Source organism: Caretta caretta, chromosome 1 (assembly GCF_965140235.1).
Source record: "Caretta caretta isolate rCarCar2 chromosome 1, rCarCar1.hap1, whole genome shotgun sequence".
Lineage (NCBI taxonomy): Eukaryota > Metazoa > Chordata > Testudines > Cheloniidae > Caretta > Caretta caretta.
In genome coordinates this window covers 285,230,345-285,247,105 of record NC_134206.1, presented here as the reverse complement: position 1 = coordinate 285,247,105, position 16,761 = coordinate 285,230,345, and positions in this window count along the sequence as shown.

Below are 16,761 nucleotides of genomic sequence, written 5' to 3'. Positions count from 1 at the left end.
TGTGGCTGAGCCGCTGGTGCAGCCCCCGACCCGGCACCCCAGCGGGAGCTTGTGGGCCAGCTTAAAACAGCTCGCAGGATGGATACAGCCCATGAGCCGTAGTTTGCCCACCCCTGGTCTAATTGCTTTCCTGATTTCAAATCTGAAATATATGCCTTCTTTAAAAGGTGTGTACATGTAGATTCACAAACACATGATAATTGCATACAGTACATGTAAAACATTAAAAATATAATTAATAACCACTGATACTTATAGGAGCCCACTTCAATATCTTCCAACAGTAAACAACATTCTACGTTGCTCCCGAGGGCTCATCTAACTTGTAGATGGCCACTTTATTGATCTTTTCATACTGACATGGTGTTTTAGCTGCTGACACAGAGATGCCCACTGTATATATGAACGTTGAGAGCATACTAAGTTTTTTCATAAAAACTTTTCATAAAAAGTTTTTTCACCCATTTTTCATGTTCTCTGTGTATATATATATCTTCCCACTGTATTTTCCACTGCATGCATCCAATGAAGTGGGCTTTAGCCCACGAAAGCTTATGCCGAAATAAATTTGTTAGTCTCTAAGGTGCCACAAGTACTCCTCATTTTGGGTTTTTTTTTTTTTTTGCTGATACAGACTAACACGGCTACCACTCTGAAACCTGTCACTGAGTTTAATGTCTTTCTCCCCATTCATTATGATCAGAAAGTGTTTTGCTAATTTATACTGTAATTTGTTTCCTTCTGCCACCTGGTGGATATTATTTGTAAATGCAATGGCATTATGAATTACCGCAGAATTTAAGGCAACTTCTTGTTCTGGTTTATTGTGACTTGTCTGATCTTCTCACAGCACAGTAGTGCCTCTGGGAGAGCTTTCGATAATGAAGATGGTGTGGTGTATATCACTGTTATGCTGCTGTACATTTTATGGATTGTGAGAGGTCAGACATAAAAGTTCATGCTGAAGTGTGGACACCCCAAGTTTTGAATTGCTCCTGAAATAGAGCATGTTCAAAAGAGTGAACATTCTGGAATCTGTTTTGCAGGATATCCAGCATTTTGAGAGAGATTAAATTCACCATGCACCCACTGCTTTACTGCTATATTATTCCACTGAAACAGCTTTGCAATAAATCAAAGGTATGTTTTGATTTCAGGAAAACATTGTAAAAGTCATAAAAACTTTAGTATTTCCTTTCTCTAGTAAAAATACAAATTCATTAATTTTTCTTAGTGCCTTCAGAAATTTACTTACTCTCCCATCCGCTAAAATCACACAGACCACCTCTGGGATGGCAGAAAGCAAGGAGTTTAGTTCAGGGATAACTGATTTGCTAAACTACTTCTTTCTCTCTTGCTTGCTTTCTCAAATTTTATTTTGAAAGAGGCACAGGAACAAAATAAAACTAAATTGGGTGTATAATTATATAAACACAACGGTTGGTCATCAAAAAGGTATTTGATTTAAAATCACAGCTCTGGGGGAAAGTATTACAAATTAGTTGTTCCATTTTATACAACCTAGAATAATTAAGTTCTGCCCCAGCACCTGTCAGTTATAACTCATTTTGAGGGACATTTTATTCCCAACATTCCTCAGAACATTGTTATCCCCTCATTTTTAATGCTGAAAATTCTTTGCATTAGAAATAAAGAATTATGAATCTGAAAGAGTCATTTACACTACAAGAAGGAATCCAGCTGTGTTTTAATTTTCCTGCATTAATTATTTTTATATGTGCTATTGTGGGTGTTAGACACACATTGTGTCCCACTATTTGGGCCTGGTATGTTGAGAGAAATGACACACACTGTTACAGAATTCCATCCATACTTCCATATGAGATGAGTCAGAATAACCCAAAGTTAATTCTTTCACCTTTAACAGGAACAAGAGATCTCAAGTCTGTTTACATTGTAGTACTCTCCCTTTCAAAATGGAACTGCTAACAAAAAAGACAGACCAAAGTCCCTAGAATCCAAAACTCATTGAACTTAATTATTTTCCAGTAAGTCAATTTTATGTCTTTTAATGAAGTAAGATACAAACATCTGTTAGAAGTAGAAACCCGTGGTGATTTGAAACCCAGCTTCCTTCCGCACAGTGTGATTCCATTGTGATGAGCAGTTGCATTTGAGTTCAGATTTAACTCAAGCTAGCTTTGACAGGTCTCAGCTTCAGATAAGAGAGTTTTTTTTCTCTGTGGAATTGATACATGATTAAAATTCTTTATCAACACATTTTTAAGAAAGGGAATGTTTTAAAAGTTACATACTGGTATGTAGCCTGATTTTAAAAGAAAGATAAAATCATTGCTACACTGAAAGGAAATTCTTCATTTCTGTCTTCCAATATCTGCTTAATAATTAACCAAGAATTACTTTACCAGCTGTGTGTAATTTACTTTTACGCTTAATGTGTAAGATTAAATTGTAAGCAGATGGCCTCTGAGAGGTAAAATCCTAAATTAAGCTTATATATTGAAAGTAACATGGTCAAATATTAAAGTGTAGCTAAAAAAGATCTTTGTGTGTGGACGGACTTACTTTCTATAAAGTTAGAATCACGGGGTGCATAACTGACCAGTTTTGCTCCACACCCCTGGAGTCTTAAAATTCCATGTGTCCTGCAAGGGATTGTTCTGCTGCATGGGGTCATTCCTATTGAATAACACTGGATGAACTAAAAACATCTGCATACTCTCCTCAACTGGACAGATGGGATAGTAAGATGTAGGGGCACGGTTTTCAGTAATTCTGGGCACTTACAACTCCATGTGGAGTAAATAAGAGCTGCTGGTACTCAGCACATCTGAAAAATCAGGCCCCCTGACGGTGTTTTTAAATTTATATTTTAAATGTTCTGCCCCTTCCTTTTCCTAGATGATCCCTGCTGAGAGTTGCTTCCTCTGAATCCAGTAGGGGGCAAAGACAGCAAGAGAAGCAAAGGGTCCCTGCAGAGATTCAGGCTGCATTTTCTTCCAACGGGAAATTTGCATCTGTTTGTGGGGAACTGAATCATAAACATCACCCTGGATGGGGAGCTTGGAATGGAAAGCAGGAGGAATAAGACTGGCCCTCAGGGGGAGGGAACAGTGGGAGGAAGAGAGATGTTCCTCTGTGGAAACCCACTGGGCTCATTCTCTCCATCCCCCTCAACCTTGGAAGTAAGTAACCGGGGAAGTAAGTGTCATGCTGTCTGGAGTGGTTCATGACTGTTAGTGCCTACCAAACTAACTGTTCTGAAAAGCTGTATTTTGTGGGGGAAACATCATGTTGTCATTACTCAAAGTAGCAACAGCAGCGTATTCTGTGACATTATTCAAAGAGATCAATACCTTCCATGGTAGTACCTTAAGGACTAATATAGATTCATGGCTGCTCAGTTCCTAGAGAGCGCCTCTTCCTGGCAACCCACCAGGACTAGTATGAAGGGAATCCAAGCCTGTGCTGAATTCCTGGGGTATTTCAAGCTCCTGGAGCCTGATTGGAATCTAGCCACTCCCCAATCTTGGGATCCCTAGGCACGATCTTAGGGCACAGGCCTTCTATCTGGCATTTCCCTCTGAGTGCTGAAACCTTCTTTTGAGCCACTAAGCCCTCCCCTGGGCTCAGTGCTTACCCTTTCAACTCCCTGATACTTGAATGCATCCCAACGGGTGTGAAGCTTCTGATGTATAAGTTAGTTCTCTCAAGGGCACACAGCAGTGGGGAAGCAGTCAGCATGCACACACACTTTGTACAGTCCAAGACCTTTACGCTCTTTTATACTTAATAGTGTAAAGCACAAGAGAATCATCATGGTTGGCGATCCCTCAAGGTTGAGGATGATCTTTCACCAGTTTTATTTTTCATGGGTCCTTTGGTGACTGAGGAGTCTGCTCCTTGAGCCACAGGCTTGTTGGCACACTTTGCACGTGGGGTTGGAAGACAGAGTTGGGCCATGATTGCTGCATGACAGTTGTATTTACTTTCTTTTCTGGTGTTTTTCTGTGACCAGGGCAAGGCAAATTTCCTCAAAAGTGGTCGTGCCTTTCTGACTAGTCTTTGCCAGCTATCCCTATCCTGGGCTGCTGGCCCCCAGTGTGTGGTGTCAATGCCACATCTCTTGATGTTTATCTTGAGGGTGTCTTTAAAGCATTTCTTTTGGCCTCCCCATTTCCTTTCTTTGGTGAGTTGGGAGTACAGCAGTTGTTTTGGTAAGCGTACATCAGGCTTGCACACACAGTGCCCGCTCCACATCAGCTGGTGCTGGGTCATCAGGGCCTCAATACTGAAGATGTTTCTATGATTCTATGTTGGCTTCTGTGAGGACACTGACATTAGTGGGACGATCCTCCCACTTTATGCTGAGGATCTTCCGAAGATAGTGCTGGTGCTCCAGGTTTTTCATTTTTTCACAGCTGTAGGGGAGAGTTGGGATTACCACTGCTTTATAAACTAAGACTAGTATGTGTTCTGATGTTGCGATTGTTGAATGCCTGGAAAAAGTCTGCCAAAGGCAAAGCTGGTGCAGCAGATTCTGTGCTAAATCTCGACATCTATGTCTGCCCTCTGTGAGAGATGGCTGCCAACATAGGCAAAGTATTCTATATTTTCCAGTTCTTCTTCGTCAGTGTAGATCTTCCTTGTTGGGTCTGATGATTGACTGGAGACTGGCTGGTGGAGAACTTTTGTTTTGCCGATGTTCAGAGCCCTAGGCTTTTGTAAGCTTCAGAGAAGCTGTTTGTAGATCCTCCTTTGAGTGTGCAACTACAGCACAATCATCTGCATACTGAAGTTTGGTTATTGTTGCTGATATTTTAGTTTTGGCACGGAGACAAGAAAGGTTGAAGAGGTTGCCATCAGTCCAGTAGTGGATGCCAATGCCCTGTGGTAGACAGTCTTGGGTTAATGTTTTCATAGCTGCTAAGAAAATGGAGAAAAGGAGGGGTGCCACTACACAGCCTTGCTTTACCCCAGTTCGGATGTCAAAGGGCTCAGAGGTAGAGCCACTGCCCAGGATGGAGGCAGTCATCTGGTTGTGGATGAGTCTTACAATGCTGATAAATTTGCTTAGGCAGCCAAACTCTGACATGATTTTCTACTGAGCCTCATGGCTGACAGAGTCCAGGGCTTTGGTCAGATAGAGAAAGGCCATGCACAGCTCCCGATATTGTTCTTGACATATTTCCTGGATCTGCCTGGCTGTGAAAATCATGTCGGTGGTGCCTTGTGATGGTCTGAAGCCACACTGGAAGTATTTCCTTTGCAAGAAGGAGCAGGCAATTCAGTAAGATTCTAGCAAGTATCTTCCCAGTGATGGACAGGAGGGCCATGCCTTGATAGTTGACACAGTCGGCTCTGTCTCCCTTTGTGAAAATGGTGACAAAGTTACCATTATGTAAGTCAGAAGGGATTTCTTTGGTGTGCCAGATTTTGAGGAGCAGCAAATGCAGCTTGTTATTGAGTGTTTCTCCCCCCAATTTCAGTAGTTCAGCTGGTATGCCATCAGGACCTGGTGCTTTATTGTTCATTTGTTTAATTGCTTTGCAGGCCTCTTCAGGTGTTGGTGGATTGTCAAGAGTTTCCCAGATTGGGTGCGGAGGGATGGAGTCCATGGTGTCATCAGTCACAGTCAGTTCTCGATTTAGAAGCTTTTGGTAGTGTTCATTCCAGCGCTTTTTGATGGATTTGTTATCTTTATGAAGGATACTACCATCTTCAGGGCTCAGAGGTGTGAGGCCACATGAGCTTGGTCCATACAGGGTCTTTGTCTCACAAAAAAAGTTCTTCATATCATGTCTGTCAGCGCATGTTTGGATTTCTTTTGCTTTGTCCTCCCATCATTTGTTTTTGATTTCTCAGATCCTCCTTTGAACTTCAGCTTTGAGCTGATGGAAAGAGCTCCGCTTCTGATGGGACAGTGGTTGGTTTTGCCAGTCGCAGAAAGCTTTTCTCTTCTGGTCCGAAAGGGATGTAATCTCAATGTTGTTGTTGTCAAACCAGTCCTGAGGCGGCAGGTAGCAAGGCTGATGGATTCCTTGCAAACCTCATGGATGGTCTATTTTAGGGCTTCCCAGTCTTCGACACCTGTGTTGTTATTTCCAGGTGTGCATATGGCCAGTTTTTCACTGAGGAGTGTTTGGAAGTTCTCTTGGTGCACTGAGGATTTAAGTCTTTGGATGTTGTATTGTTGTCTGTGTGATCTGGATTGCTTTCTATGTTTTGGTGAAATCCTGATGGACATGACTGACCTTGCCGGGCGGTGTTCAGTCCAGCAAACATCAGCACCTCTCATGACATAGGTGATTTGGACATCTTAGATCCTGTGTTCTTACAATGACAGTCTAGGAGGTGCCACTATTTTGAGTGGGAGTGTTGCCAAGTTTTTTTGTACTTGTTGCTTTGTCTGGAGATTGTGTTTGTGATCACAAGGTCATGCTCTGTACATTTGCTGAGTAGAAGGGTGCCACTGGAATTGGTCTTGCCCACTCCTTCCTTCCCAATGGTGCTACACCATACATTAGAATGTTGGCCAACTCTTGTGTTAAAGTTTCCTAAAAGGATTATCTTATCTGTATTTGGAACGGATGACAATATTTTATATAAATGTCAGTGTAGAAGGATTCTCTGTTCTTCTTCAAAATACAGATCATACAAAACAATAAAAATCTGAAATGACAATATCCCTGACTTTCTATCTCACCCTTCCCTTGTGAATCCTTGGGGAACTATCTAGGTCCAGGAAGATAGGCAGGCAAGGTGTCCCCTCCTCATTCAGGATGTTGCATGCTAGCCACTCTCTCCCCTTCATGGAGCCTCTTCCCAACTTCTGTGACTCTGCTCTCTCCTGCCCCTCACTTCCTTTTCCTGTCTTATATACAGGCACTCATTATACAGAAGTTTTTCAGAATACAGCTTCACAAGATCAATCAGAATTTAGGGTGCTACTAAATTCACAGTCCATTTTTGTCAATTTCATGGTCATAAGATTTTACAAATAAGAAATTTCATTATTTCAGCTATTTAAATCTGAAATTTCACAGTGTTGTATTTGTAGGGGTCCTGACCCAAAAAAGGAGTTGGGGGGGTTGTTGCAAGATTATCCTAGGGGGTGTTGTGGTACTGCTGCCCTTCCTTCTGCGCTGCTGCTGGCGGCTGCGCTGCCTTCAGAGCTGGGCAACTGGAGAGTTGTGGCTACCCGCTGGGTGCCCAGCTCTGAGGGCAGAGCCACCAGCAGCAGCAGCGCAGAAGTAAGCATGGCATGGTATGGTACTGCCACCCTTCCTTCTGCATTGCTGCTGATGGGGCACTGCCTTCAGAGCTGGGCACCCAGCCAACAGCTGCCGCTCAGCTCTCAAGGCAGCACAGAAATTAATGTGGCAATACTGTGCCCCCCCCCTTAAAAAAATCCTTCCAACCCCCTTGCAACTCCCTTTTGTGTCAGGACCCCCAATTTGAGAAACGCTGGTCTCCCCCGTGAAATCTGTGTAGTATAGGGTAAAAGCACACCAAAGACCAGGATTTCAAGGAAGGAGCCCAGATTTCATGGTCTGTGATGCGTTTTTCATGGCTGTGAATTTGGTCGGGTCCTAATCATAAGTTATACAAATATAGCCCCAATTCCTCACAGTGGCAGCCTTGGCCATTTTGCTATGTCTACAGATATGTCAGGTGTGTTGAACATATCTAAGGGCAGCATGTATTTCATTCCTAGTACACCTCTACATCTAACCAAGTCTAGAGTAATCCAAAGTGCTGCCAACAACCATATACTAACGCCATTGTTGCCATCTCTTAGGGGGCAGCTGAATCTTTTTGACTTGGAAGACCTCCTTGCCTCTGGTATTTATAATTCATTTCCAGGTAACTGGTGTGCCAGGCTCTTCATTGCATTGCAGCAAGGCTCACAAATCTTACACTCTGCTGCTGATTTATCAATCTCCTCAAAAACAAAAGCAAATTCAATTTCACTACACTTCGGAAAAGATCCCATAACCTCCCACTCTTTTCTGCCATGGTGAGCGTTCTATGCCACCTTTTAGGAGGCCCCCAGCACTTACAAGGAAAGGGAAAAGTATTAATCACATCGGTGAGGAGGTAAGCAAGACAGGTTTAAGACTTATGTTGGTGATGCTGAATCCATGGCTTTCATTTTCTGTCTGGTCCTGATTTTCAGTTTACTGCCATTTGCCACTTCTTTCTTTCTTCTAAATATAGAGGATCCTAGAGCACTCAGAATTTCTCACCACTGGCCCCTCCTTCTCCTGTGTTAAGGCGTAAGCTCCAGATAGTTCAGACTGTGCTGGTTTTCCTCTTCTCACCTAATAAAATAAAGACAATAACTTTTAACAGGGCTGTATCTGCAAGCAGAAAACAAAGAAATGAAGACAGTGCAATTGAAGCTGAATTACAGGTCTCTCTCACAGCTTTTGTTAAAAGGAGAGTTGTGGGCACAACTCGATCAAATTAAACCCATAGAAACATCTCAGAATTTAACCTCTCACCTTGAGTTGTGGTCACTCTAGTGATGTGATTTCATTGTGTGTCACAGCCACCAAAGTGACTGTGTTTGTGCATGTGTTGTAAACAAGTAGACACAATTGGGCCTGTGTCTCTTTACATTTGGAACTTTGTACTGCTGTGGAAGCCAAAGGAACAGTGCACATTGTTCTGTTACCATAGTACTGCTTCCATTACGCAATGCAGCTCTTTTTTACTGCACTCTCATTTCTGCACCTCATCCTAGTCCCAGTGTAAATCTGGAGTCACTCCACTGAAGCCAAAGGAGTCATGTCAGAATGAGATCGACACCTGGGCTTCCAGCTGCATGTAGTAGCACAGAATAATCAAAAATAGCACAGTGGGTAAAAGCAGCATACTAGCAGTATGAGTACAAGTTAAATCTATGCTGTCTTTTTCAGTCATTCCCTTCAGTTTAGTGGCTGTTTCTCTCTCCAGGTTTTCCAATCTTTGTCCCCTTTTGTCTGTGGAGCTGATTTATCGTTTACCACTAGAGGGCACAGCACTAACATAAGCACAACAATGGAGCATATTTAATATGATTTTGAGCAGGGGCATTTTTCTGTGTAGAAATTTGGGATCGGAGGGAAAGGGGAAGCATGATCTCACAATAAGAATAAGAAGTGCAGGCTCAGGGCCTGAGGAGAAACAGAAGAGTTTACAAAAAGCTTTTGTAGTAAATAAGTTAAAAATGGAGCCACACAAGAAGCCTGGTTTGAGATTCCCTCCTAAATATATGAAAATCTAGCCTAGTTATCTCTTGCCAGACACCATTTATATTGGATATGTGCCTATCTAAGGGCGGGGCGGGGGGAACCCTTTAAAACCAGGTTGCAGCTATGCAAGGAATCTGGCAAATTCAACATTCATGGAAGCACAGGCTATATGGGGCCCCATTTATACTACATAACAAACCAGGCTGCATAGTACCTGTTTAGGCTTCAGTACTACATAGAGAGAGAGAGAGACAGACAGAATTTCAACACATCATGAACCTTGGCTTAAAACTCAGACTCAAACTTTGACACCTTTAAAGCAATCATAAATATATTAGGATACATAGATGTGAAGGCCAGAAGAAATCATTGTGATTACACAGTCTGAGATGGGTGAGCCATGTCAGTCAAAAACATTCAAATGATCATAAACTTTTGTCTGCTGTCTGAACTGAAACAACTTAAAATTAGGGCTTAGTAAACAGGTACAGATAAAATAAAAACAAACCCAAACCCTTGCCTCAAACTTGACCTGAACAAAAATATGATACTTTTATGACATTTGAAATATTTTTTATTCTAACATCTCCCATTATTCTTCATTTTATGCATGTCTGAACTTCCTAGGTCCACACGGCAGCTGAAGCAAGTTTGCCAAAGTACCATAAGAAAGATTGATCTCATGATATTTCTGGCCTGACTGATGAAGTAAATGTTACATCTCACACAAAGGGCTATACTTGTGAAATTTAGAGCTCAATTTTGTGAACCCAAGAAGTTCAGATAAGGTTGGAACCGAACCTTTAATCCATCTATCACTAATTTCAACTCTTTCTAGAACAGATGGGTTGGAATAATAACCAGTGACATGCTAAAATTCAGAGTTCAGTTCAGGTACATTGTGGACTTGTCCAAAAGCTTCTTTGTACAGCTTTGGTCTAGATCTGAGTGGGCATCTCACAAGAACAGACGGTGCTGTGAAATTTCCATGACTTGCTACCTTCACCCAGATTGGAAATGCCACAAGAAGAGCCTTTCCTGCCATATTTCATTACTTTGGGCTTGCCTAAAAATGAACACTTCGTTTTTGACAGGCTGGGATGTAAGTCTACCCGTCACTAGCCAGCACACATAGTGTTTGTATGGACCCTGCTGCCACACTAAGCCCCTAGTGCACTTTGAAATGAGAGTTTCCAGTCCTGGTTCTGGACAAAATCAGGGAGTACAGAAAATAAAGGAGGGGAAAGAAAAGAATTAACTGAACTTTTTCAAACCCCAAAAACAGATTCAGTTTGATATTTGGGCAAAGGTTCGGGTTCTCTACATATTCATAGCATGTATAGTATGAAGGGTTCCAGGAGTGTTTTATAAAAGCTCTTAATGGTCAGTATTGAAGACTATTTCATTAACCAGCATAAATAGGACTCCATGTATTCTGTGACTGACTGAGTTTGAGACGCCTTACACATCTGCAACCCTCTTCTGGGTGGACTTTCTATCACCAACTGAATATCTCCCTATAAATAGCCAGTAGATACTGCAGGATTATTAGTTAATCGGAGATGTACAGGCATGTACTCTCTCTGCTGCAGGGAACAGCATTAATATTACTTTCATCTACAAGGAAATTAACATGGAATATATCAAAATAATTACATTTTTTCAAGTTTAAATCACGTAAAGACAATTTTAATGAAAACTCTCTCTATATATTACTACACTTGAAATGTGTGAATAGTAAATGACTCAATTCATTATTCTTCATCAATAATATATTATTCTAAGTGCTTCTACCATTCTTTGCATTTATTATTTAATCATGGCTTGGAGGTGAGTTATTTCTCAAGATTCTTTCCACTTGAAAAATCAGACTTTAATTTTGTTTTATTTCAACTTCCCCTCTATCCAACTTCCACATCCTCCCCTTTCCTGGAGTCCTCAAAAATAACACAGTAGCTGCCATTGCAAATTAGTGGATTTTGCAAATCAATACATTAACAAATAGCCAGAACAAAAAAGCAAGGATCATGCATCACAAAAATGTATTTTTATCATTCGTTTTGATAATTGTGCTTTAGTTTTCATTATTTGTATTGAAATTATAAAATGTTCTAGTAAATGTACAGTACAATTTATTACAGAATTGTTCTAGAATTTATTGTAGAATTTAACAAATTCTTAATATGAGACCTCATTGCCAAGAAGGCCAATGGCATTTTGGGATGTATAACTAGGGGCATAGCGAGCAGATCGAGGGACGTGATCGTCCCCCTCTATTCGACATTGGTGAGGCCTCATCTGGAGTACTGTGTCCAGTTTTGGGCTCCACACTACAAGAAGGATGTGGAAAAATTGGAAAGAGTCCAGCGAAGGGCAACAAAAATGATTAGGGGTCTGGAACACATGACTTATGAGGAGAGGCTGAGGGAACTGGGATTGTTTAGTCTGCAGAAGAGAAGAATGAGGGGGAATTTGATAGCTGCTTTCAACTACCTGAGAGGTGGTTCCAGAGAGGATGGTTCTAGACTATTCTCAGTGGTAGAAGAGGACAGGACAAGGAGTAATGGTCTCAAGTTGCAGTGGGGGAGGTTTAGGTTGGATATTAGGAAAAACTTTTTCACTAGGAGGGTGGTGAAACACTGGAATGCGTTGCCTAGGGAGGTGGTGGAATCTCCTTCCTTAGAAGTTTTTAAGGTCAGGCTTGACAAAGCCCTGGCTGGGATGATTTAATTGGGGATGGGTCCTGCTTTTGAGCAGGGGGTTGGACTAGATGACCTCCTGAGGTCCCTTCCAACCCTGATATTCTATGATTCTATGATTGCTATTTGATAGCCACCAGCAAGTAAAGCTTTTCTGGGAAAAAGGTCCCTTTTTGGTACAAATTATGAAATGTACTGATTAGCAAAATGCAGACTAACAAGATTATAAGATTCTGTAATAAGAGGTTTCAGAGTAACAGCCGTGTTAGTCTGTATTTGCAAAAAGAAAAGGAGTACTTGTGGCACCTTAGAGACTAACCAATTTATTTGAGCATGAGCTTTCGTGAGCCACAGCTCACTTCATCGGATGTCCGATGAAGTGAGCTGTGGCTCACGAAAGCTCATGCTCAAATAAATTGGTTAGTCTCTAAGGTGCCACAAGTACTCCTTTTCTTTTTGTAATAAGAGGGGCACTGATTCAGTAAAGCATTGCACTTAAATGCTTTACTGAATCAAGGTTATAATAATTGTAGGCCCAAGCCCAGGAACTAGATGCAGGAACTCCTGGGGTGAAATCCTGGCCTTATTGAAGTCAATGGCAAAACTCTCAATGACTTCATTGAGGTCAACATTTCATCCCTGATTTCTAATCTCAGCTCTGACATTGAACGAATTTCTCAAGGCCATAGAAAGAGTCAACCGCTCTGCCTTAGTTTCCCCACCTATGTTTATCCTAATTTTACAGATTCAGAGGTTAGAGGTATCGTGTGTATTTGACATTCCAGTTTATATCCTAATGAATGCAAGAGTGCACCTTCCACTGCATAGGTGGGCCAGTATTTTCAAAAATAGGATAATAAAGCTAGGGTCCCAAATACATACTTAGTCACTTCCCTGCTTTTCAAAAGTGCTGCACAAGCAAGATCTCCTGCTGAAGTTAATCAGCTTCAGTAGAGTTACACCAATTCACAACAGCCGAGGATCTGCCCTGCTATATCCACTTGTAAGTAGAGCTTGCAAATCTGTGGCTATCAGCTTTATATCCATGGATCATTTTTGCAGCTAGCTGCTCAGATGTGAATACAAATGTTGTTATCTGTGCAGGGCTCTGACATTAAAAGCTGGGCAGGCAGCTGTGAGGAACCATGGTGCGGATCCTACATCCGCCCTGGGTGATGGACCCAGGGGGCAGGGTCACGGGCCAGGGACAGGTGAAGGGTCTGCTATGGCTCCTTACAGCTGCCAGTACAGCTCTCCCTGAGCCCGGATGGCAAGATAGCAAAGCAGCTGATGCAGGACTTGATTAATAAAGAAATAAAGGAGAGTAATATAAGTAAGGAGGGTAATATAAGTAATGCAAATCATCATGGGTTTATGGAAAATAGATCCTGTCAAACTATACAGATCCTCTTTTTTTACACGTCTGGATGATAAAGGTAATAGCGGTGATATAATCTACTCTAGACTTCTGTAACTGGTTTTACTTGGTGCTGCAAGACTTTTGTTTTAAAAAAATAGAATATAAAATCAACATGTCATAAATTAAATGGATTAAAAACTGGATAAAGTTTGCAGGTGATACAAAAATTGGTGGAGTGATAAATACAGAAGAGGACAGGTCACTAATACAGAGCAATCTGGATTGCCTGGTAAACTGGGTGTAATGCAATCCTTGGAAACAGGGAAATCTCAAGCAAGAGTAGAAAGGTTACTTTAACTCTGTATTTGGCACTGGTGTTCCCAGTTCTGAATGATGTTCAGACAATTCAATTCAAGAATGATGTTGTTAAATTGGAGAGGGCTCAAAGAAGAGCCAGGGGAATGATTAAAGAATTTGTAATCTCACTTTATAGTGATAGACTCCAGGAGCTCCATCTTTTTAGCTTAACAAAGAGAAGGTTAAGGGGTGACTTGATCACAGTCTATAAGTACCTACAAGGGGAACAAATATTTAATATTTACACAAATATATTCAAGACTGCTTGTGATTGGGGGAAGAACTGCCTGCTAAGGGGGACCATGGAAAATTTCTTGTCTTTTACCCATGGGTTGAAATTGAGTATGATTCTGGGTGAAGGGATGAGCCAATGTTTTAGTTATTTTGGAAGAGGAGGGACCCTGTGACAGAGTGTGAGTAGCCAAGTCTGACTCACCACTCTATGTACTTGGCCAGCATCCCCTATTTGGGAGAAACTGCGAAGATAATTGGCTAAGGACTGCATGATTAAGCAATTAGCAAGGTGATTCAGCTCATCAGCTGAGGGCAGTTAAAAAAGGAAAGAGGTACAGGAAAGGAAGGGCTAGAGAAACTGGGATCTGAGGGAGGTCCAATTTCTTGCCCTGTGCTTAGTGCAAAGGTAAAAGCCTGATGCTGTGGGGGACAAGGACTTGTATGGCATTGTAAATGAAGCACTTGGTTTTGAACTTGCCACTGATGTGTGAGAGGATTTTTTGCAGCAAGGAATCCAAGGAGAGAGAACCCTGCTCTGTGATATTTTGAACCCAGCCCTTGTTTTTGCCATCAGCACCTGACAGAAGGCTTACATGTTGCATTTCCTTCATCCACTATTTGTTTTTTAAAAAAACTAGTAAATATGTTTACACAATTTGTTTTTATAAATCTCTGCTGTGTATGGCTCTGTTGTCCTCAAGGGGCCAGATCTTCAGACCTGATTCAGCTGCTTTTCTTTCTGCTGGCAGTGCAAAGCAGGGCTAAAGTCAGTTTCATCCACCCTTTAAGGGTCCTTTGGTGCCACAGAACCATCAAAGTGGCTGCTTATGTTGCCACCTCCTGGACTCTACACAGGGTTGTGCCTGGAATTAAAGGGAACACGGCTCTGGGACAGCCCTTTGGGTGTGGGCAGCTGGGGTAAATTAGTGTCCAGCTGTTCTAAACTGTACCAGGGAGCTGAGTTTGTGTAAATCAGCCCTGGAAGCTGGAGAGTGCCACATTTATACACACACCTGCTCTAGTCTTTGGCTGAGATGTGCTCAGCACTCCTTCAGGATGGGGTCTTCAGTGTTTAGCGGGTATTTTTTTTTTCTGTCATAGGGTTATTGTAGAAGGCCAGAAGTTAGACTAACAAGGCTATAATAGCTAAGATGATTATTCTTTCCTTTTTTGAATCTGGTCTCAGATGTCAAAACTATACATGGTATTGCTATTGCCATTGCTTTCCTTCCTTTGTTATTTCTTAATATTTTCAGTCTGAAAATGGCATGTTGAGTGTTTGCTATCCAACCCTCACCAAAAGCTTTCCTGTGGGGCCATCCAGGAAAGAGAGATGGAGAATGTGGGGAACAAACCTTTCTAACTTTTAAACAAGGTTTCCAATACCTTTACGTACATGCTACGCTATTTAGGATTTTCACCCACACTGAGTGAGAAGTGCTACCAAGCTACTCTCTGATGTTAGATGGGTTGCATTCAATAGCTCTAAGGAGGAAATAACTCTAAAGAGTGCTTGTGGGTTAAGCAAAATGTCAGGCTTCCAATGTTGGCTTCTCTAATAAAAATGTAAATATAAATCTAATTCAGTTATACAAACACTCAAATCCTTGCCAGAGTAAATCAAAATGTCTGATTGTTCTTTGCCATCCTAATGGCATCTGATTACTTCAGCAAAAAATGTATTTAGGCCTACTAGTAACATGCTTCTATCATTTGACAAGGCTGCAGTGCTTATGCTACAGTGATTCTATAACATTGCAGTTCTTGTTTCACACTAGATGAACAGGAACTGTTGACCTTTTACTCTTGGCTTTAGCAAGAATAGTTTCCATTTGGGGGGAAATTAAACAACAAAGTCAGCAAACTCCAGTTGGAGTCACTGGAACATCATGTTTTATATCAACACCTTTCTCTCCCACCCCCTCAAGTTTCTAGTTCTTCAATTTTCTAGATGGCAAATGTTATGACTTAAGGTAAGAGTTTTGTATACAGAAAGGACTCCATAGGTTAGGCCAAGAACCAGAGTTTTACAATGCTTTGGGCATTCTTCCAATTCCACATTTTAACTTTGAGAATGAGCAGTGATCTGCTTCAATCCATTTTGATTATGTTAACTGTCAGTTATCTGATGGACAACCCAAGGACATAATTCTCCTGCTGTTAGATTCTTAGAGCCTTACTTTGCAGGTGAACTGGATTAACATTCCTATAGTTTCTAATTCCCAGGGAGCCCCTTGGAAATTTAATTGGATTGAAGTTTGTCTAAAAATTCTGACATTAGCTTTCGTACCACAACTATAAGAGATGAAATGTTTGAGTATAAAACGTTTAACAAACTGACAGGTTTCAGAGTAGCAGCCGTGTTAGTCTGGATCCGCAAAAAGAAAAGGAGGACTTGTGGCACCTTAGAGACTAACCAATTTATTTGAGCATAAGTTTTCATGAACAAACCTTTCATGAAAGCTTATGCTCAAATAAATGTTAGTCTAAGGTGTTACAAGTCCTCCTTTTCATTTAACAAACTGTAATTTTAAATTCTCTACAATTTTATGTATTTAAAAAACAGCAATTACAGACATCTCCAATAAATGAACATGATCTGAGTCACCTAATCTCACCAAGTCAAGAGAAGCTAACTGCTAAAACAAAATAATAGATAATAGCTCCATTAATGAGATTGCACCACTTTCTGCACCGACACCTTCTTTTTCCCAATTGTATCTATTTCCATTTTTCAGCGGTACACTGGAAAATCCCAACCGAAAGAAAATTTTCCACCAACATCTTCAATTTGGGGGGAAATCATTTTTCTCTGGGAAAATGTTTAGACCACACAAACGGTTTTGTCTTGCTCTAGTTCTGGGGCATTTCTAAACAGTGTGTAATACTA